The 19,153-nt window shown below is 33.4% G+C and overlaps 1 long non-coding RNA gene across 1 annotated transcript in view; it reads left to right on the top strand.

Annotated features, from left to right (window-relative positions):
- The first annotated feature begins 211 nt into the window (after positions 1–211).
- Positions 212–19,153, top strand: part of LOC119865145 — an 86,924-nt gene continuing 67,982 nt past the window's right edge. The window contains exon 1 of the long non-coding RNA XR_005376060.1: positions 212–342. This is a non-coding gene — a long non-coding RNA (uncharacterized LOC119865145). The remainder of the gene's footprint in view (positions 343–19,153) is intronic.

Here is a 19,153-nt window from a genome sequence, read left to right as displayed (position 1 = left end):
ACTTATTGATTTTTATTTACTTCTGTTAGGCAATTAAGAGGTTGTAGTGAGTTCACCATATTCACTTGTGGTAAGCAATGATGTAGTAATATACAATCCTACTCTTACTCAAATAACACCACAGAAGTCTGTTTCCTGTTTCTATGTATCTAACAATGAACTCTGCAAGATTTAAGAGCTATTTAATCCATGTGGCAAATCAGTGATTCCACATGGTTCTACCATGCCACCATGAGGCCTCAATGTTGGTTACAGAGGGGGAAGAGAATGCATAAGGAATGTAGTGGATATTTACACTGCCTCTTCTGTTCTTCAGTCCTCCTGGGTGAAAACAGAGAAAATGTAAGTTTAATGTAAATCTATGCACTAGCTAAGCATGTTTTCATGTATATTCTTTTTCGATTGGTGCTCAGTCATAGTCTGTGTACCCCTTCCTCTACAAGCTCTTAACAGTCGTTCATTTCTGTTGGTAACAGTAGTATCTGTCCTAAATGATTTTCTCACATTTGCAGGGATTTACATATTTATTTATTTATTCATGAGAGACAGAGAGAAAAGAGAGAGGCAGAGACACAGGCAGAGGGAGAAGCAGGTTCCATGCAGGGAGCCTGACGTGGGACTCTATCCCGGGCCTCCAGGATCACGCCCTGGGCTGAAGGCAGGTGCTAAACCGCTGGGCCGCCCAGGGATCCCCCATGATTTATTTTTCATTTGATCATTTGCCATGTCCAATCGTGAAATATGCACAATCCATACGGAAAGGGCTTTATTAGGAAGGAGCATCATCTATACTTTCAGTTTCCAGCCGGGAAACCAGTCACAATTAGAATTACATATAAACAAATCTACAAAACCATCAGGCAGTGTGACTCTCTCTTTCTTTCTTTCTTTCTTTCTTTCTTTCTTTCTTTCTTTCTTTCTTTCTTTCTTTCTTTCTTTCTTTCTTTTTCTTTCTTTCTCTCTTTCTTTCTCTCTTTCTTTCTTTCTTTCTTTCTTTCTTTCTTTCTTTCTTTCTTTCTCTTTCTTTTTTCTAAGATTCTATTTATTTATTGGAGAGAGAGTGTGAGAAAGCACAAGCAGAGGGTAGGAGCAGAGGGAGGAGAAGCAGGCTCTCCGCTGAGCCGGGAGCCTGATGTGGGGCACAATTCACCCAGGATCCCAACCATATTCTATTATATATTATGCTTTTGTCAACAAACCAGCCACTTTGCCATAAAATTACATATGAAAAGAATACGATCTTTGGTTGTCCTCCTTCTGCATACAATTTTTCACTCTTCATTCTAATCCTTTTCTACCCTTTCACTTCTATTAAATATCCTCATGGCATGTATTAGAAGCCAAATGCAAAGCAATGCTTAAACAGCATTTCACCATAAGAGCTACCTCTGCTCCAATAGAGAAAGTAAAATACTGAGTGACTATAAATCTAAGAACAGAGAATCGTTCCTGTTTATTCCACAGCCGATACAGGTCATTTTCTATCAGTTCCAATTTATATATCAGTTCTAATATATATGCTATTGTGTGATGATAAGAGAGAGCTATAATCTCTTGCTAAAGTATCTTTTTTAAACAAAGAACTTGGATCTTATTATCTCAAAATTCTTTCAGCTACAAAAATTCTCAGCTGTCCTCATGCTTTATCATTTCTAACAGCTTTTTTTTTCACTTACTAAAGTAGAAATTCTACTTTCTATTAGGTTTTTCTCATTTAATTGAGACTTGGTAACACTTTCTGACTGACAATATGGTTTAATAAGATATGATGTAATGGTACAATATATGAATAAAAGCCTCTGAATTTAGAAACCTGGTTCAAATTCCCTGTCAACCGCTTGCCAGTGGTGTGTCATCTGACAAATTATTTAACTTCTTAGCCTCGGTTTCCCCATCTAAAAAGTGGCAATAGTGTTAGTAACTTCTTAAAGGTGGATTAAATATTCAGGTGCTATGCACAATACTAGGTGGGTAATGCATATGTAGCACTACTACTAATAACATTAAATTTTCTTTTTTAAAATGAAGCACAGAGGCATGCAAAGTTGGCAGTTTGTAGAGTAGATTTTTGGAGCTTTTAGGGAGCCTGTGATAATATGTCACACATACAATGTGATCTATGGTTTAAAACATGCTTTTCCTTATTGTGCATCACAGAATGGACAAGCAAGGCAGCCATGGAAATTTTGATATCAATACTAAGTAGCTGCACATGAAAGAAAAGTCGGATTTTTATATGGATGTGATGCTTGTAATTGCAAGCTGCCTTTAATCAGGCATTCTTAGTTTGAGAAAATATATATAATCGTGGCACTTGTAATATAAATACTCTGTAATATTAAAAGGATATATAGCTTGAATACTTACCAAAGAGAATCAAAGTTATAGAGAAAATAGTCCCAATTAGTATTATATGGTACTTATTATTCAGCAGAAATAATTATATTCAAATCTCAACTATCCTTAATATTGGAGAGCAGAAAATAATATTGAGAATGCAGAGCTTTCTTATAGTAACTTTTAGCATTCTAGGGCCAGGGGTCTACACAGATACACTGTAAGTACAACAATATGTCACAACCAAATAAGCATCTACAAAAGTAAACTAATTATAAATATTTTTACTTTGACTTCACAACTGAACCTTCCTGAGATTACAATAGCTGTCTGAATGAAAAAGAGAAAAAATAGAGATATATGTGAATCAATGAATAAAAAAATTTAAGCAATTTTCTTAGTTTTAATTTTTTAATATGCTGGTTTTGAGTTTTTAAGATGTATTTATTAATATATATGTATATATCAGTATATATTTAAACATATATCACCATTAAGTTACTTTTTATTATAGTGTATATTTAATTCTGGATAAGAATATATGTCCTATACCATTCCAAGGAGATTAAGGACTTTTTAAAATGTTGACATTTACTCTTCATGATTTCAAATACACACTAAAAGACTCAGTATTGTCAGTTTAACTATTTGTGTCACCCATTTATGTTAGAGATGACTGTAATAAAGATTAATATTTCTGACAACTCATAAAAACATGTACTTTATATGTTTGTCGTCAAAATTTCCAAAGTGCCACCCACACTGAGCCTTCAATTTTGTCTTTCCTTCTTGTGGCTTTCTGACAGAATAAGGGAAAAATGAAATAAGGAAAGAAGACGAAGGCTGGCTGCTGCTTTGCTTCCCTCAGCCTTTCTCTCTGCTTAGCTGGCATTTGTTCTATTTTTCAAGGGCAGTTCTGAAGCTACAGAAAAGTGAAAAAGACACATAATATTGTGGAAGTCCCATACTCTTTGTCTCCAGGTTTCAATCTGTGATTTGACTTTATTACTCTTGAATCTTTCATACCTCTAGTAATTGTTTGTTTATAGTAAATATGAAATGCCATATTTTTATTTTATGTTTCTGTTAAAGTGACAGTTAAACCTTAGCAATTATGTGATGTGTTTGCAACTGAATTGGTGTTCAACTCATGTTCTAATTGTTCAAATCATGTTCTACTACAAATCCGCAAATTTCATTATTTCTCACATCTAAAGCTTGCCTATGTGAAATCATACTCTTTCATTCTTATGGTTAATCTTTATATTAAGCATCCAAATGGATCTGTGGGAAAAGGAGAGGCTAATTATTTTATTTACATCTTATGGGCATTAATTAATTGGAGGTCTATACTTAAAATTAATGTAGTAAATACAGAAAAGGCGCTAAGACTATATGGGCTAAAGCCAAGGGAATTTAGCATTGTTTTCCACTTGTTATTGACAACACTTTTATGTTAGTCAAGATTTACAGTTACTTATGATCAACAACAAGAGCTATCCCAATCTAGGCCACCAAATCACACATGCTTCCAGAAATTTGCACAGAATAGAGTCAGGGAGAATTTAAGTATTTTCTACTTTCAATAGTCTCTTCTTTGTGGATTTTTCTATCTACAATACACACTTCTTAAACTGCAACTTCATGCTACTTTTAGCTAATTGCTTCATCTAACAGAACTAATAAAGCATTTATCTATAGTTTTTAAATTTTAAGTTAATATTTGTAAGTATTTATAGAATAATTGCCTTATTGGTTTACTAAGTGAAGTTGTTCTCACTGCACTCTCTTGTTTTTTCCTGTTTCAAAACTTTCAAAAGCAATTACACAAATGTGAACTTACATACCTCTAGTTTATTACACTCTCTTTATGGTAGGATTAACCTAGGTAGAGGAATAAAGCTATGTTAGCAGATATCTTTCCAGTTTGGCAAAGCAATAAGTAGTGTAGGTGAATTTAATTTTTAAAAATCTAAAGCATCTTTGAAAATTAGAATTTTACAGAACCACCATCTTTACTATAATGTCCTTATCTCATTTGCTTAATTTTAAAATTATTTAAATTGCATTACTTGAAACAAAAAATCATAATAGTTATTCATAAAAGAATGCTTATCTAGGTTTACAGATTTCCTAAATTTTCACTTCATTCATATCCATCAGTATTTCATCAGTAAAGGTTTTATATCCTTTTTAAAAACCTGTTATGTTTTATCACTTTAAAAATTTTATATCTATGTATTTGATAATTACAAAGATACTTTAATTTCAAAAAGTATCTTTCATCTAAAGGAATAAAAATAACCTAATATTCTTTGAATTCTGTGGCATTTGGGGTGGAAAAATATCCAGAATTTCAAAATCTAAATCCAAATACAGAAAAATCATTCCATAGTATTTTTTAATTGCTGTGTTGTAGGCTACTTATTATTAATATCAGCTCAAAAAAGTTCATTTCTAATTACCTCCTGCAAGTTTTTTTTTTTTTTCTATTGAAGACCTCAATTGACTGACACATTAAATTATGCATGATCAACTGAAAAGGATCAGTTCAAATTTTGGCACTCAGTCACCATCTGTGCTTTGTGCACTGACATATCTCACTTCACTTTCATGTTTGCTTTATAAATGGTGTGACGGTTAGGCTTTTCATAACGTTTGTTGTTCCATAAAATTAATTCTAGTGATGGTCATATTTTGAGAACATAAAGCTCCATTCAAGAAACTGAAGAATTTTGAAAATAAAAACTTCCATTAGTGTGGTGACTTAATTTCAAACATTTCTCATGACAATCAATCCAGGTATAGAGTCAGCAGAAATTTTTCAGAACATATAATCTTGGGACCTAATTTCTGTTGCAATGCTACTTCCTTCAAAAAAGCCTTTAGTGGGATCTTCCATGTTATAAATGTGCATAGTTTCAAACTTTATTTTTTTTTATTTATTTTTTTTTTTAGTTTCAAACTTTAAAGCAAATAAAAAGTAAAAACAATTCTCTCAATCCATTTATTAACAATTATTATCACTTTGTTAAACTTAAGAAGAGACAAATGCAAGACATACTGAACATTCAAGTCAAATATAGTAAATGTTGTGCATTGTAAAATAATCTTTAAGATTATCAGTAAAGTATTTGTATACATTCATCTGGAATAATAAATAAATGACTTTATTATTGTCGTGTACCCTGAGATATAGCATGGATCTAAATCTTTGGCACACATATTTTACTCTAACCCACATCCCAAATATTTTCCCCAAATAATAGCAAATGTAATTTCTACAGTCTTTGTCTATAATGGCCCTCATTTTTAGAGTGAAATTCTGTGAATTATTCATGTTACCTATCTTACTTGCATGTTCAAAGGAGTGATTTGTCTTTTGTTTTTCAACTACAATTGTGTAAAATAATCCTTTCATATTAAATAAATTTTTAAAAAATCTGGCCTAGATAAACTGTCACATTCCCACAAAATACTTTCTGTAGTCCAAAGATAACTTCTAGAAAGTTTTAGAAATTATTTTCTAGTTTTATTAGTCTCCAAGTTTTTTCCCTTAATGTTCACTTCATTAGATTCAGGAAAAATATGACCAAAAGTTCTTAATAGCAAAAATCTTTCTACTTTTAAAATGTTCCCAGAAAAAAAGAGGCACAAAGTCAAAAGGAAGAAAAATGAACTAATTTTCTTGGCAATCAAATGAGTATTTGGAACCAAGGATTAAATGAAGTAAAATTCTGGTTACACCTCCCCTTCTTTTCCTGAAAGTAAACAGACATTGAACTATTTTAAAACTGTTACAAAACCAAAGGTTATAAAAGTTTTACGTTTTCACCTTGACATTTCCTATTGATAGTAACTTCAAAAAAAAAAGTTGTCTTTCAAAATTTACTACACCATTGTTAGGATTATGTGATTTACAATAAAGAAGAGAGAAAAGTAATCAATTCAAAGCCAAATACTTTTCTCTGATACCCTTTCTTACTTTTCTTCTAAAAACACTGTACTTAATATTTTCTTTTTATCCAGGTATACACTATGCTAACTTTCTAATGGCCAGTTTTTATTTTTTATTTTTTTTCACCAGATACATTTGCTTTGGTTCCCTTAAAAGTTTGGTATTTAATCAAGATTTGGCCTTCGATCAACATCTTCTCTTACTGAGAGATTTAATCTAGGCATATGTTTCTCTAACAACTACCTATAGAACATTAAAAATATACTTCTAACATGGATATTTTTACAAACTTATATAGACAACTACATCTCCATCTAAATAGTTTCCCATGTATAGTGATTACAGATACTATTTGTAGGAAACATTTGTGATGTATGACAGCTTCAAAACATAATCCTGTGTATTTACCCAACCACACAATGAAGCAGCTATTGGAATTTGCTTTTGGCAGATAATAATATTATTCAATATTTCTCATAGCCCTGGTGCTATTTTAACTATCACCTTTCTTATATCATTTAATCTTCACAATCATTGTATCTAGTAGGTAACGTTATTATCCCATTTTTACATTGGTTGTAACTTTAGCATAGAGAAATTGAGTTATTTGTTAAAAGTGACACAGTGGAAGGCTTGCTACTTTTGTTAATCAATCTGATAGTTGTTTTATTACAAACGCTGTACCTTATACTTACACTATACTGACCCGCACAGGCCCTCAATTCAATCTAATAAAATATACCTTCATATTTTCCTCACCACCATCTTTTTATCCTATATTTAAAATTTTTATTCTAACACCATGGAAATAATTCTAACATATGCATGGCTTACCTCTGTCTTATATGTAGCATTTAATTTTTGATATATTCTGCCAATATTCTCTTAATAGTTTCCACTTTTGTTGCTTTCTTTGAGTCAGCACTGCTACTGCTTAAATCCATCTTTTCACACTGGGACTAAAGCAATAATCTCTTCTAAATTGTCTTGTTGCCATTATTAGAAACCCTTTCTAAACTGCTCCATACTCTCTGAATCAAAACACTTAAAAAGTCTTATAGAAGCATATTACTGAAGTATTCTAATATTTTAGTAACTTTTCATCTCACATTATTTTATAGGACGATATGACTTTCTCCTTCCTATCATTTCAAACACATAGTCTATTTTTAACTCTTCTGCTTATCATAACAACTTATACAGACTTAACTAAATGAAATATCTTAATCCATGACTCCAGTCTTTTGCACATGCTGGTGTCCCTCCAACTGGAATGAACTTTTTTTTTTTTTAATATTTTATTTATTTACATAAGAGAGAGAGAGAGAGAGAGAGCATGAGCAGAGGGGAGAAGCAGAGGGACAGGGTTAAGAAAACTCCGTGCTCAGCAACTTGCAGTTCCGTTCCAGGACCCTGAGATCACCACCCGAGTCAAAATCAAGAGTCAGATGTTCAATTGACTGAGCAGCCCAGGTGCCCCTGGAATGAACTCCTATACCTAGGGTGCATCTACTAATCTCTCTGTTCTGCCATCCTTGATCATAATTCCAATTATAATTGATCATTTTCACCTTTGTTTATCATTGCATCTTTATGCCAAGCAGTGTTTTGGTGCTATATATCCACATGTTACCCATATTTAAAAATATATTTGAGTATATGTGAATATATATTTTATATATATCATATGATATATATTTTATATACGTATATTATATATATTACATATGTATTATACACATTTTATATATACATATACTTTTTACATATATTTAACATATTTATATGTTGAGCATATATGTTCATATATATGTTTAATATATATTTCAATTATAGTACTTAAGATAATCTATCACAATAATTCGTTAATATACTTCCCATTTAAATATGATCTACATTGTGAAGTAGAATCATAGGACTTACTACGGGGAGCAAAGAAAATGGAAAATTTAAGAGTTACTTTCAGAATTACAAGTTTGGATGACCAATTGTCCCTGAAATTATTTGAGTTAGTAAGAAGAGGCAGAGAAACCAATTTGGATGGATTTTTAATTTTACTTATACTTCATTTTGCTCTGATATATTGCTGAAGTTTAACTATAATCATTAGCTCAAAAACAATTTCTTTATAAGACACAAAGTCATTTGTGTACTTTGATTAAAACTACATTTTAAGGAAAACATTTAAAAGAAGAAAAGACTAAAATTAAATATTAGAAAATTCTTATGTGAGCCATTTCCACACAGAGTTTAATTGTGTATGCAATAATTGGTTATTGAAAGTTATGTATACCATAGGCATTAGATGAAGAAAGATAAAAATTTAGACAAAAAGGGGAAAAAACATTGTTTTTAAAATGTTGCCATGCATGTCATCTATATACTCATGGTTTTGAAATCATATTCAACAAATTAAAATGCTGTTTTGGTATAGTTGCCATGAGGCCACTTTAATAACAATCATTTCATGTTCATGGTACACTTAGTAAAGAGAGACAGTCTAGATTTTGTCATTTTATTTTATTTTTTTATTTTTTTTAGATTTTGTAATTTTATTTTTTTTTAATTTATTTTTATTGGTGTTCAATTTGCCAACATACAGAATAACACCCAGTGCTCATCCCGTCGAGTGCCCCCCTCAGTGCCCGTCACCCATTCACCCCCACCCCCGCTCTCCTCCCCTTCCACCACCCCTAGTTCGTTTCCCAGAGTTAGGAGTCTTTATGTTCTGTCTCCCTTTCTGATATTTCCCACACATTTCTTCTCCCTTCCCTTCTATTCCCTTTCACTATTATTTATATTCCCCAAAATGAATGAGAACATATAATGTTTGTCTTTCTCCGATTGACTCATTTCACTCAGCCTAATACCCTCCAGTTCCATCCACGTCAAAGCAAATGGTGGGCATTTGTCGTTTCTAATGGCTGAGTAATATTCCATTGTATACATAAACCACATCTTCTTTAGCCATTCATCTTTCGATGGACACCGAGGCTCCTTCCACAGTTTGGCTATTGTGGACATTGCTGCTAGAAACATTGGGGTGCAGGTGTCCCAGTGTTTCATTGCACCTATATCTTTGAGGTAAATCCCCAACAGTGCAATTGCTGGGTCGTGGGGCAGGTCTATTTTTAACCCTTTGAGGAACCTCCACAGAGTTTTCCAGAGTGGCTGCACCAGTTCACATTCCCACCAACAGTGTAAGAGGGTTCCCTTTTCTCCACATCCTCTCCAACATTTGTGGTTTCCTGCCTTGTTAATTTTCCCCGTTCTCACTGGTGTGAGGTGGTATCTCATTGTGGTTTTGATTTGTATTTCCCTGATGGCAAGTGATGCAGAGCATTTTCTCATATGCATGTTGGCCATGTCTATGTCTTCCTCTGTGAGATTTCTCTTCATGTCTTTTGCCCATTTCATGATTGGATTGTTTGTTTCTTTGCTGGTGACTTTAATAAGTTCTTTATAGATCTTGGAAACTAGCCCTTTATCTGATACGTCATTTGCAAATATCTTCTTCCATTCTGTGGATTGTCTTTGAGTTTTGTTGACTGTATCCTTTGCTGTGCAAAAGCTTCTTATCTTGATGAAGTCCCAATAGTTCATTTTTGCTTTTGTTTCTTTTGCCTTCTTGGATGTATCTTGCAAGAAGTTACTGTGGCTGAGTTCAAAAAGGGTGTTGCCTGTGTTCTCCTCTAGGATTTTGATGGAATCTTGTCTCACACTTAGATCTTTCATCCATTTTGAGTTTATCTTTGTGTTTGGTAAAAGAGAGTTGTCTAGTTTTTTTTTTTTTTAATATTTATTTATTTATTTATTTATTTATTTATTTATTATAGTCACAGAGAGAGAGAGAGAGAGGCAGAGACACAGGCAGAGGGAGAAGCAGGCTCCATGCACCGGGAGCCCGATGTGGGATTCGATCCCGGGTCTCCAGGATCGCGCCCGGGCCAAAGGCAGGTGCCAAACTGCTGCGCCACCCAGGGATCCCCGAGAGTGGTCTAGTTTCAATCTGCATGTTGATGTCCAATTTTGTAATTTTAATCAATTTTTTCAACTTTACTAAATTTACAAGTGAAAGAAGATAAGGGAGTAAAACTATAAAAGGATACACTTAATAATAATAGCAGTTGAAATTCCTCAGATGAGACATAAAACATAATTTTAAAAGTTAATGAACTTCAAACAAGAAAATTACGAAATAAACAATGTTTAAGAATATTAGAAGCAAACAAATGGCACAACAGTTAGGAAATCACAAAAAAAACAAATCAGGAAAGTGAATTATGCATTTGCTTTGCACTCTTGATCACCCCTAGCTCCTTAAAATAGTTTCTACAACTGTAAAATGAAAGGACTGAGTTAGATGGTAGTAAGAGTATTTTAGTCCTAAAATTTCATTACTATGATAATAGACACCATTTCAGGAGCATAAACCAAGTGTTTCACAAACATGACTACATTTAAGCTTCATTACAAACTCTAAAGGAGTTTTTCTGTATAATAAAAAACATAAAATTAAATTTCAGAAAGTTATGTCTCCAGATGAGAGCAAGAATCCAAACAAAATCAGACTTTAAAGCAATGAGCCTTATTTTAAGAATTTGTGGGTTTTGAGGTATGTAATACTGAGTCAAAAATGATAAAGATAGAATGGGGTTAAAATCCATGTAGTAACCCAGTCAACATGTATTAAATACTTAGTATGAGGAACCCATCATGTTTGCTCTAAGCTAAAGATTTTTAAAAGTTTGTATAAAGTTATCTTCATTATTTACTATTTTATTAGCATATTCTTTTTTACTTTTTGGTTGTTTAAAAATATTTTCAACATCTACAGAATGGATAAAGATGATGTCTGAGTAACTACTCATTAATAGCACACACCTACAAGATAGCAAATGATCAAATGAATGGAAAATACATATAGTAACTTTCAGTATCATTTTAAGCCAGAGCTATAATACCCACTTTTCTCCCCCAGCACTGGAGAGGGAACAAGGAGCAATATATTTTTTTCTTGATTGTACTTCTAATCAAGCAAGTCACTTTATTTTTTTGCAATTACTTTTTCTCTCACATATGATAAAGGGATTAGAGTATGTTATCACTGATATTTCTATGCATTTTTGACATATGGCCACAAACTATTCCTTTTCCAGGGGAGCAGTGATGCTGAAAATATTTAGATTGTTTCACGGAAATTTATTTCATGGTGAAAAATGTATGCAGAATTCAGAGTTAAAAAGTTAACATTTTCTAAAGTCTTTTTTGTTGTTGTTCTAAAGTGATTCTGATTCATAGAAGATGATAAAGCATAAAATTTTTCTCAAAGTGATTGATCTGCAAGACACAGATTAGGAAATGATGTTTCTAATCCCCCCCTTTTTTTTAAGATTTTATGTATTTATTCATAAGAAACACAAAGAGAGAGGCAGAGTGAGAAGCAGGCTTCTTGCGTGGAGCCTGATGTGGGACTTGATTCCAGGACGCTGAGATCACACACTGAGCCGAAGGCAGACACTCAGCCTGAGCCACCCAGGTAGCCCCTAATTCCTGTTTTCTTTAGCTAATTAGCACACATATGGAACAGAAAGATTCATTCCAAATTATACAGGAAATCTAAATGAGATGTGTGTAATTTTTTAAAAAAATTAATTAAACTTACATGTTGTTTATAATTTTGATCTCTCCCAGATTAAATTCTTTCAAAGAATCTAAGAAAAGTGAATTATATTAAAACTCATCACAACTAAAAGCCAATACCTGCTTATTTGTTTTGTTTTATAAAAGATGGATATAATTTAATGAATATTTTAGGAAAGCTTATAAATATTTCTAAAGGAGATAATAATTGCAACATTTACTGAATCTGGGAGGGTTTTTTTTTTTTTAAGCATTAGGTAATCAAAGCTAATATTTGGTGGACAAAAACAATGAAAAAGGAAACAGACTCTACTACTAATACTTGAAAGTATTAGATGCTTTATATTTGATTCCTCAGCCATTGGTCATTTGCCCCCCCTTTTTTTTCACTTTTGAAGTTTTGGCTTAATGTTCTGGAATCTCATGTCAACTAGCTTAATACAGAATCCTTCCCCCCATGCATAGTAGATCACTAATGATTGCATCTTCACAAAGAATACAGTGTTTTATATGTGTGAATGTAAAGTGATTCTCTAGAAGATCAAAAATCACTTATCTTATTAAAGATATTTATAGGGAAAAAAGATAAGAGCTACAGTCCAAATTGATTCAGTTTAAATATGATTTTAATAAATGCAACATTTAAATCCCATGTAAATATTTCTCACTAAATCCTAATGTGCATACACTGTGTGAGTACAACAGACAAATAATTTACTTATACCATTTTATGAAATGTAACCTCTAAAAGTTGTTTTTGACATGAAGGCATTGGTCATATTTTGATACTACTTCATTACGCTTTAATTAGTATATATAAAGCATATAAGGTTTATAAAACAATTTAACAATTTAATCTTGGAAGACAAATTTTTGTACTATGTTGTAACATTATTTATTATGCAGATTTAATTAAAACTTACTATTTTACAGTCAATTTATCTCTTCAAATACCAATTTTATGCTGTATATAAGTCCTCACAAACAGGAAAAGTTTTAGGATTTGTTCCATTGTCTTAGTAGTCAAAAATAAAATACTGAACAGTATATCACAAAAGACTTTTATTATGTGCTTTTACATTGGTGAATGAGTAATAATAATAACAACAGATAATTGAAATGATTTATTTCTTCAATTAGAAGTCACACATATTTTTTCAAATTGAAAACGTCTAGCCAACTGTATTTTCCATCTACCAACCCTGTGTTAGGTAACCAAAGAGAATATAAAACTTACTGGAGAAAATTTGTGAAATTACCAGTGTAAAGATGTGATAATCACAGTGCAGTTCTGGAAAAAAAACTAAATAAACAATAGGATACCGTCTTGGAGATGAAAAAAAAAATGTCCAAGAGATGCCCAATAATTACAGAAAAGATCTAGTGGAGGTGGTCTCTAATGAACGTAGAGAAGGAAATCCATGTTAGCTATAGAAGTCAAGAGCAATATAACAGAGGGAGGAATAACACCATGGCAGTTTTTCTGTGGGAGAATGGGAAAGTTTTAAGAGGCCCAAGTGATAAAATTAATGAGGAGAATAAAATGTGGAGTCTGCACTAGATCTAGCAGGTATTTGGTATTTGAAGTAAAGGTCTGTGAAAGAAAATGTGGAACAGCTGGTCATGTATTTTTAAATAAAATATTAAAAGATAAATCTCATGGAAAGGGAGAACAGACTTCGTGAGAAACAGCAATCTAAAAATTTCCAAGGGAGATTTCATGTGTTAATAAAGTTTTCAGATTAATTGTTATTGTATTAAGGACTCTGAAACCTCTTGGAGCCAGTATTCTTTTCTGAAACTCTCAAAGAAAATTATCTTTGGAGGGGAACATGTGTTTATTTAGCTTTACATGCAGCTTTCATGTTGGCACTCACTTGCTCAAATATCTTCAAAGATTAGTGCTTCCTGAAAGATAGAGTAAAATTTTTCTAACATGTGTTTGAACTCCTTAATAAATGGCCCAATGTTATATTTTTAAAGAGCATTTACATTTTTTATGAGCTCTTTAAACCAAGCTGAACTCACTAGATGCAGCTTCAACCAACATTCCTTATACATTTCCTTTCCAGATCATGCAAAATTCCCTCCTCTTTGCTTGTTTTATTTCCATTCATCCTTCAGATTCTGTAACACTGATAAGTTTTCCCTGATTATTCCAAGGAACATACACTAAGCTCTTCTTTTTCAAAAATTTAATAGTGCTTATTTAGCCTAGAGAAATATAAGATTTGCAAACTGCCATATTTTAAAAGTTAACTTTAATGCATTTTCCCAACAAAACAACAATATGCTGTGGCTTATTTATTGTAATATATTATCAGTTATAAATTTCATCAGAGGATTACAGAATACTCCCCTTGCCCCTGATTTTACCACAATACGAGGGCTCCAGTATAATAACAAGAATTATACCTGAGTTGTAAGGCAGATCCCACTCAGTGATTAGAGGCCTGGAACTTTTAGTTCTTCTCCTGACTTCTAGGGAGGGAAAAAGCTGAAGGTTGAATTACTCATCATTGCTCAATTTAATCAGGCAAGCCTATATAATGATGCCTCCATAAACACCTAAAGAATGAGTTTGGACAGCTCCTTGGTTGGTGAACACGTGGAGGTGTCAGAAAGATGGTTCCATGGAGAGTGTCCAGAAGCTCTCCACTCCTTCCCCACACTTTAACCTGTGCATCTTTTCTATCTGGCTATTCCTGGCTGGTCCTTTTATACTAAACTGGAAATCTAATAAGTAAAACATTTCTCTCAGTTCTGTGAGCCACTCCAGCAAATTAGTCTACTCTAGGAGGAGGTTGTAGGAACAGAAAGACAGGGAACAGCCTGAGCTTGAGACTGGGATATGAAGTTTGGTGGAGGGCAGTCTTGTAGGACTCAGCCCTCAACCTGTGGAATATGTTTCAGTCCTTCTGTAGGTGGTGCCAGAACTGAGTTGAATTATTGAACACCGTGGGGTTCCATCCAAGAATTGTTTGGTGTTGGGTGGCATGCCCCCCAACCACACACATGTTGGAACTGGGTCCAGAAACCCAAAATATGAAGAGACAGACATAGCCAACATTCCAGTAGTTTCTTTGGGAATCCCTTCTAGGTACTCTCCCCTACAAAAATAAGTACTATCTTGACATCTAGGACAATAAATGAGTTTCTTTGCCTTCTTCTTTAAAAAAAATATTTTATTTAAATTCAATTTGCCAATATATGGTATAACACCCAGTGCTCATCCCATCAAGTGCCCTCTTTAGTCTCCATCACCCAGTTACCACATCCCCCTGCCCTTCTTCTCTTCTGCAATCCTTTGTTTTTGCCTTCTTTTTTGATAAGCTGTGTTAATTGGTGCTGTTTTTAGGTGTTGGTTTATTTTACCCAACATATCAAAATTACTGATTTAATAAAGTTTTATAGTATTATTAACATTTTTGATATCTCCATGGCCTATATTGACATATTCTTCTTTATTTCTAATATTAGTAATTTCTGTTTTCCTTATATTTTTTTCTGCATTAGTTCTAGCTAGTGGTTTATGAATTTTATTCATCTTTCAAAAAACCAGCATTTAAATTTTTCTTTCTTTAGTTTCCTTTTGTTCTCCATGTTATTTTTATTTATACATATATGAATAAATATATAAATAAGTTTTATTTATACATATTTTTATTTACACATATCCTTTGGTTTGATTTGCTTTTTTTAAAAATAATAATGGCAGCTTAAATTCTTGAATTTTGGCTGGTCTTCCTATTAGTATGTTCATTTAGGGCTAAATATTTTCTTTTAAACATTGTTTTAACTGTATTTCACAAGATTTGATGTGTCATATCTTTCTTATCTCTCAGTCAGACCATGCACTTATTTCTAGTATGATCTTGTATTTGACCTTGGGTTATTTAGATGTGCATTAGTTCATTTCAAATTGTTAGCATTTATTATTTAATATTAATGTTACCATGGCCAGAGGATATACTCTTTTTTTCTTTAAAAATAATTTTAGAGTTTTTTATATTTAAATGATCCAACCTTTAGTTTTGCTTAAATGTTGTGAGCAAGCACATCTCTTCGAATGATTATAAGAGGAAGAGATTTGAATTAAAAATAGGGACTTGGATTCCTGGGTGGCTCAGTCAGTTAAGCATCTGCCTTTAGCTCAGGTCATGATCCCAGGGACCTGGGATGGAGCCCCGTGTTGGGCTCCTTGCTCAGCAGGGTGTCTGCTTCCCTGCTGCCTCTGCCTGCCACTCCCCCTGCTTGTATGCTCTCTCTCTGTCAAATAAATAAATAAATAATCTTTTAAAAAAGTTCTTAAAAAATAATATTGTGATCTAGTTCACCCAATTATTCCATTTTTTTTTCTTTCTTGTTTTTCCTGGGTCATAAGAAGCCCCAAATGGCTAGGTGGCAGTTTGAAATGTCCAGTTTATTGGAAATTTTTTGAGCCCCAGTAGAATTTTTTCCTTTAGGAATTAAGATTCTAAACAACAGAGGCTCAAAGTATAAAGGTTGGAAGTAAAGATTTTGCATATTTGTGGTTATGAGAAGTAATGCTCCCACTTCTACCCTCTACTCTGTAGTTTCTGGATCCACATATTCTAGCAATGGGAGAAACAGCACTAAGAAATGTTTATTACATGAAACCATATAACAAATCCTATGATACAGCAACTTAAAGTTGTAAGGTTTGTCTCCCTGCTGGCTCCCTGAGTCTTCTAGAATCTATTCCATTTCTCTCTGAGACCTGTTATTACTTCTCCATAAGAAACAAGACAAAATCAGTTAATCTTCCCATGAATCATCCCATTGTCTGATGTCCTTTTCTGTAAAATGAGTTTATTGTTCAGAAACAAAATTGTATACACTTGGGTGGCTAAGTTGGTTAAATGTTTGACTCTTGATTTTGGCACAGGTTGTGATCTCAGGGTTGTGAGATCGAGCTGCACATCAGACTATGTGCTGGATGTGAAGCCTACTTAAGATTCTTTCCCTCTCCCTCTGCCTCTTCCCCTCTAAAAAGAAAAAGAAGAAGAAAGAAGAAAGAAAAGAAAGAAAGAAAGAAAGAAAGAAAGAGAGAGAGAGAGAGAGAGCGAAGCAGAAATCGCAAGCCCTACTCCCGACTCATCAACCACTAGATACCCTCCCGCCGACCTCACTCCCCCCCCATCCCGCCCTCCCCCCCTCCGCTCACTCCCTCCCCCCAGAACGACCCCACGACACAAACTTGTATGGTATGTAGTGGTAATTAAGATATTCTGGGATTCCACAGTGGTGCTGTCAAAAGTATGGTGGACAGAGATAGTAAATCCATCCCCACTATAAGCACTGATTTCAGTGAAGACATATTGTCATAGCCACCATGATGTATATATAGTCCAATGAAAATTACTACCTACTATTACTATATAGATGTCATATCAGGTGTAGAACATTATTCTCAGGGCCTTGACCACCCTGCACTGAGTTAAGATATACAGGAGTCCATTATCACCTGGTGTCAACAAATGATGCAGAATTATCTTTGAATCAAGTTCAATGTTTTGTTATTCAATGATCTAGATCTTGAGAATAACCCACAGGCCATTAATGTGAGTGGAGTCAAAGGTGACAGTTCTGTGACAAGGAGGAATACTGGGAAATGAGACACCAGGTCAAACAATCAACTGTACCTTTATAACCTCCTTGAAGGATCTAGTTTTTCTAATTCCACTTGATGAGTGCTACGGTCTGACAGAAATTAGACCAGGTGGATCAGACAACCTCAATTTATGACAATGTTTTAGTAATCATAGTCATTTGATGTCCCAATTCAAATATTAAACCTCTGTTAGATCTCAGTAGCAAGCCAAGATCTATTTCCATGAGAATTATTTCCTGAAATGTATATGGATTTGCTCCAAAAATCTAGGGCCTGTACTGTTGTTTTTCCTATTGATGTTTGACTCATTCCCTATATATTATCCTGATCTGAGGAAAGATAATACTAGGAGATCATAAACACAAGTTTGCAAAGCTCCTTGCCCTCCAGCATAGACTTATCTAGATAATATCATCTTTTGGTGGTGGAAAGTGAGGAGGTTGTTAGCAGTCTTATGTGTTAGTCAGTGATAGGTTCCAGCAGTACATCTAAAAGTACATCATCACACTCCGTGGGATCCTAACGTCCCATTTTCTAATCCTGAGTAGATAATTAATACCTTCACATTCAAGCAGATCAGAAAATCAATATTAGATTCCTATTTTATTGATACTTATTACTTGTAATTTTCTGAGTGCTCATTTTTTATTGATTTATTTTAACTAATCAGACTATAAAACATTTGCATTCTATGAATTAAATGACTTTCAGAATAATCTAGAAGGTTGAAAATAAATGTTACTTTGCCCTTTCAGCATTGACTTCAAAATATGAAACAAAATAAACACAGCATTGCAGAACCAACTTATGAAGAGGGCTACTACTATAGTTAGCAACTGCTATCAAAAGAAAGATACTGTGGTGAGGACATGTTCATTGAAGGAAGCAGAAGTATACCTCACCTACTAAAAACAGTTCTAACAAAAGGTGACCCTTTTTGATCATGCTTTCCAGTGGACACATCAGAATCATAATAAGTATGTCTTTTGTCTCACTGTTACCTTCTAAATGCAGCTTGAATTCATCTGAGGGAATTTAAATCATATTTAGAATTCAGTAGCTTTTAAAGTTTCTGTAAATGTTGATTTTAGCATTCCAATAGCATAGTAAGGCATATTTCATTCATACATACAAACCATATTCTCTACAATAATTGTTGATAATACAATTTTAAGGGAATTATAGAAATAAGAAATATAAATGCAAATTATAAAATGTAAGATTTACAGATCCTTTAAAACAGGCATTTGAATTAGGACTAAGCTTCTAGTCTTGAAAATTAGAAACAAGAGTTGAACAATGTTTAATATTTTATGGCTCTGGTATATAATGGAGATAATAATGTCAAAAATAACAATACTAATTCATGTGACTTGAATCTTATATTTTACCCATGTCTCAAGACTATAATGGGTTGGGGCAGCCCGGGTTGCTCAGCGGTTTAACACTGCCTTTGGCCAGGGCCTGATCCTAGTCACCAGGGATCGAGCCCCGTGTCAGACTCCTTGCATGGAGCCTGCTTCTCCCTCTCCTGTGTCTCTGTCCCTCTCTCTCTTTCTGTGTCTCTTATGAATAAATAA

This window comes from Canis lupus, chromosome 22 (assembly GCF_011100685.1).
Source record: "Canis lupus familiaris isolate Mischka breed German Shepherd chromosome 22, alternate assembly UU_Cfam_GSD_1.0, whole genome shotgun sequence".
NCBI lineage: Eukaryota > Metazoa > Chordata > Mammalia > Carnivora > Canidae > Canis > Canis lupus.
The sequence above is the reverse complement of the archived record's forward strand: the minus strand, read 5'-3'. Positions and strand labels throughout refer to the sequence as shown.